Below are 5759 nucleotides of genomic sequence, written 5' to 3'. Positions count from 1 at the left end.
TTATTCAAAGCTTCTCTGGAACTCAAGTCACCCACACCCTTCAGTGAGCAAGAAGGTCTGGGGAGACTGATGACACCCTGGAGGAGTTCAAGAAGAGGCACACTCAGAGTGAGAGCATGAGACAATACGATGAATTCATTTTGAAAAAGGTTTTACACATTTACTAAAGGATGAGTTTAATAGGCTGACTAAATCTGTTAAGCTTCAATGTCCTTTGGACAAGTCCAGGATGTACCGAGAGAGCCAACAACTGATCCAGATTTTTGACACTTTATCTGGTCTCCGGTGGTGCCACATTTTTCTTTTAATTATCTCCCCTTACACCAGTATTAAGGGTAGGCTCTACAACTGTTTACGAATAAACTTAACACTGTGGTAGACATGTTACACTGGGTGTGGAAGGGATTCCCAGAAGAAGCAAATGGAGACAAAAACGTGTGCAAATAAACTGCACTTGATAAAACCTTAGACCTACTGCTTTACATCAGGTTTTCAGACTTTAAAGATAAATAATTCAATGCAAATGAAAACTTTCTGTATTTAAAATAAAAAGGCAGTTATATAAAAACAGTCTACATGGAGGAGAAAAAACAAATGTATGTTATATAGCGTTAGAAAGTTAGTGATAAAATGCTTGTTTATGCTTTTTATGAGCTATGCTTCATATATTTAGGAGGATCTGATAACTTCAATTTTAGAAAAATACATGATGGGCTAAAAGTGCATTATTTAAGCATGAAGTAACATAACTTCTGATAAATAGCTGAAAAACTCAATTTGAACTATTCTAAAGAAGTCATGAGCAAATATAAATCTAGTATAATAATTATAATATTGCAACCAGAGCTTATATAAGAGGACTGAATGGAGTAATGATTATGTTAGAAATATCATTTTTTCTGGTGGGGTTCTGTAAGCAAAGTCAGAGCTGCTGAAAAGAAAGTGCGGTTTGGTGATATAGTTGCAATTACATCTGCTTCACTTTCCAGATGGCAGCTTGATTTTCAGGTCTTGTGAGACTTCAACAAGCAGCTGGAAGCCAAAATTACAGCCAACCTATTGCAACTGGTCAGTTTTCCAAAGTCAGATACAGAACCTTATGTGGCAGTGTCTGTCTGCAGTTTGCATCACACGATGAAGATTCAAGTCCAACAGTACGGCTTGTCTTCATCTGGCTTGTAGCGGTCATCTGCAGATTGGTTTATCAGTAATGTGCATGCATCAGCAGGAGCCATCGTGGAGCCCAGACCTCTGCTCCTGGGGTCAAAGTGTGAATCCGAGAACCAGACAGGAATGTCTGTTTGCGTGGACCACCAGATTGTTGCATCTTTAAGTGAAATGGCAGCAACATATCTTCAACAAAAAAGGCAAGAGATAAAAAAGAAAAAAAAAAGACAACTGAGAGCAAGAAAGAGAACTGTTATGAGAGGTTACTTTTAGTAGTCAAGCTAGTTGTTTCCTCATCTACTTTTTATGTCTCCTCACGCCAAGCTGAGTGAAGGGCCCGCTGGTGCTACATTCATATTTAGACTGCAAGCATGACTGGTATTGATCTTTTACCACAGGGCTCTCACAAGCAAGAATATTTGAGTGCACTCAGTGAGCTGTGAAAGAGACAGAGCTGTGAGGTGGTAAACTGTGAAGCACATACATGACACATAAAGTGAGAATAACTGTAATGAAGGGATTGAAACCAAAAAGAAGATTGGAGGCACAGCAGAGACAGTGAGTGTTTGCATGCACAGAGAGAGAGAGAAGCAGATGGGAGTTGGCTGCAAGTCTAAAAGGTTTCTCTGGGAACACTTTGAGAAGTCCAGCTCTTGAAAATATTCTAAATAGTGATGAGATGACTGTTCGTCTCAATTCGGCTTTATTTCCAGTAATATCATGTGTAGGATATTTATATATTTGAATCAGCTCACTGAAGTTGATTGGCAACATGAATATAACTACTGCATTCTGCATCCAGTGTAGCTAATGTGATTAGTGTATGATTAGTCCAAAATCTGTGTGCTACAGTTTAATAGAAAGTCTACAGAAGCCATTTCAATTGAATTTAAGTGAAAATTTGCTTAGCATGGCACCGATCCATAGCTGATGCTTTTTGAGACAAATCCTGAAATTTCCATTTGGAGCTGCTATTCAATAAATGTAAAACAGAAGAGGTTTGTGTTTAATAAGCATTCTGGAGCACAAGCATGGAGGTGCTCACTTACATTCCTGCTCATTAATCTGGTTAAATTGACCTAACTTTTTTACAATAAGCCTTTTTTAAATCATTTGTTAGATGTAATGAAGATTGAGTTACCATTTTTCTTATTCACTTTGCTCTCTATGTACCTTTCTCACCTTGATTAGATTTGTTCCTCCTCTGTTTTGCTTTCATTCATTCTCATGACTGACAGAGCAAATATTTCGACAGACTTCTTATCAAGTTTGTAGATGATTCACTTGTAATATGTTCCAGGAGAAGGCTTGACTGTGTTATTGGTGACTTTGTGTCTTGGTGTAATTCATTCTAAAAGTTTACTGGCTGCTCCCAAACCCATCCGACAATCTGATAAGGGAATTGAATTTGAGGACAACTATAAATATCTGGGTACTTTTACAGATAAAAAATGTCAGAAACAGTCACAGATATAATTTATAATTTGCTTTTCCAAACAGAAAATGAAATCTTTTTAATACCTGCTAACAGTATGACCTTGTTTTACCACATTTTATAGCCTCAGCTGTGTGGGTTGTAGCTGCTAAGATGAGCAGTGAGGATCCATGTTTGTTTGCTTCTCTGACCTACACACAAGTAATTGAAATCTTCACACAAAGTGCTGAAACACTAGCATTTTTTTTGTGTATATATAAATATATATATATATATATATATATATATATATATATATATATATATATATATATATATATATATATATATATATATATATATATATATATATATATAGATAGATAGATAGATAGATAGATAGATAGATAGATAGATAGATATATACACACACATATTAACAGCTATTAAGATCTGGCACCTTTTCCAAACCTGTATAATAAATTTGTAAATGATTTGTTCCTACTTATAAATAAACATCATAATGGAACATAGTGTCTATTAAAGTTTATTAAAAGAGGGACTAAAAGTAAATGTTTTATAAGTTGAACATGAAATTAAAGAAATTCAATATACAAATTAAATGTTTTTATGTTTTATTTTAATAAAAAAAAAAAAGTTAATCTTACATTTATTTTAGTCATTCAGTTCTTCCTCTATTCATTTATGATATGTTGCCGCCATCTTGTGGATGGTGAAGGTAATGTCACAAAGGCATTCGCGGTCAAGTTTACACCTGGCTGAGTTGAGATGTAAGCTCAAACTGAATTCCTATTTGGAATATTAATTTCAATATTATTTTAAACTTCCTGCCAAAAAGAGATAAAAGATCAGAAGATATTAAAATCATTTGTCTCAAGGAACACTGCCTCCAACATACAAATAAAGTGTTTTGGTGACTTTTTTTTAAAAAAATTCTGTCCAGAGTAAAATATGAAGTTTCATATCTTAATTTATTTCAGAATTTATTCATCAACATGTTATGTGCTGTTTCTGCCTGAATTTGAACTGAATTTTACTTTCTCAATATATCTTTAAACTGTCTTATGGAGCTTTCCTTTTTTTTTTTTTTTTTACTATATCAATATAATCACTAGGTTTTTGATTTTGTAGATTGAATTATCTGCCTTTTGCTTTTCAGTTTTACAATAATTTTCTGACTGTCCATCCACCCCTCATATTTCTGTTTTGTAAATGCAAACTTTTCTGCATAACTTTTATAGGAATGTCACCTATTTCATTCATTTTCTTCCTGAGAACTTTACTTTTCCTGTTAGTGTTTTCACATATTAGTTCCAATTGTTTTAATTCTGCTTGTGGCTAATTTAAGTCTGTTTGTTTAGCTCTCTTTAAATGAGAACTGTGTCATGTTATTTAACACCAGTACATGCATGTTGCACGTGCATCATGAGGATTAAAACAAACAGTGGATAAAAAGGCATTTAAAAATAATAGACACAAGCTCTTTCCACACACTCACACACACACACACACAAGGACATAGAGCAAAGAACCCCCCCACACCCACCCACCCACATTCCCCGAAAAACCATCATTCCCTAAATACTGTCTCTTTAACTGAATGCTGGTTAATAAAACAACTAAAAACATTAATTGAGTGATAAAAATTCTGACTTGTTGCTGATGTGAGGAAACAATATCTAGGGATCCATTCACACCAGGAGCAAGTCCCCTGCATGCTCATAGGGGCCACTGCCACGGCAACCGCACAACTCCCAGGCAGCAAAGGGGCCACCCTGCAGCCGTGAAGCTGCAGTGCTGGACCCCGCGCCACCACAACAGCAGCGGTCGTCATGGCAACAGTCAGATCAAACAGGCAGGGCTCCCAGCGTGCTGGATCCCCATAAGGAAAACACTGGAGTTAAAACCAGAAGATGAATAACCTTAAGAAGCAGTAAGAAATAAGAGCAACAATAAAAGAAAATATACATATATATATATATAGAAGGACTTCATAATAATGTATTAAAAATAAAAAATCTAATAAAACAATTTAAAGATAAATACATTAATAAATGAAGTAAATTAAGATAAGTAAATAAAGTAGAATAAAATTCAGTTAAATGCTAAGCTAAAAAGGTGTATCTTGAGCCTTTTAAAAACATCAACAGTCTCCGCGGCCCTGAAGCTCTCTGGCAGGCTGTTCCACAGTTGAGCACCATAACAATGGAAAGAGGTATGTCTTAGTTCTGACTTTAGGAACCACTAAAAGGCCAGTACCAGAGGACGTCAGGGTCCGCGAAGGCTCATAATCAAAAAGAAAGTCAGATAAATAAGAAGGCCCATTAAGACATTTATAAACAAGTAAAAGAATCTTAAAATCAATCCTGAAGCACACAGGAAGCCAATGCACCAATTCTAAAACTGGTGTCACATGTTCCCGCCCTTTGGTCCTCGTCAGAACTCGTGCCGCTGAATTCTGTAGTAATTGTAGGCTGGAAAGAGACTTTTTAGGAAGACCAGAGAGCAGGGCGTTACAGTAATCCAATCTACTGGAAATAAAAACATGCATCAGCACCTCTGTGCTGGCAAGAGAGAGAAATGGGCAGACTCTGACAATATTTTTTAGATGATAAAAACCTGTTTTTGTTACATTTTTTATGTGTGGAATAAAATCCAGCTCAGAGTCAAGAAGAACACCCAAATTTCTCACACACTGGGCAGGATTAAAATGTTGTAATTTTGATAAAAGGATCTCTTTCTTGCCTTCAGGACCGATAATTAAAACTTCAGTTTTGTCCTGGTTGAGCCGTAAAAAGTTTGCTGCCATCCATGACTTTATATCTGAAATACAGTTTAAAAGAACATTAAGTGGCTCTTAATGTTATCAGGGGACACGGCGATGTAAAGCTGTGTATCATCAGCATAGCTGTGAAAATCAACGCCATGTCTCTTGATGACGTCCCCAAGTGGTAACATATACAGGTTAAAAAGTAACGGGCCTAAAATTGATCCTTGGGGAACCCCACGTTTTATTTCATAGGTTCGTGAGGAGCATGTATCCATACTTACAAAAAATTGTCGATCCAAGAGGTAGGAATAAAACCACTTAAGAGCAGTTCCTGAGAGGCCCACCAGACTTCTGAGTCTGTTTAATAAAATCTGATGATCTACTGTA

The sequence above is a fragment of the Telmatherina bonti genome (assembly GCF_933228915.1).
Source record: "Telmatherina bonti genome assembly, chromosome: 21".
Lineage (NCBI taxonomy): Eukaryota > Metazoa > Chordata > Actinopteri > Atheriniformes > Telmatherinidae > Telmatherina > Telmatherina bonti.
This window is presented reverse-complemented; position numbering follows the sequence as displayed.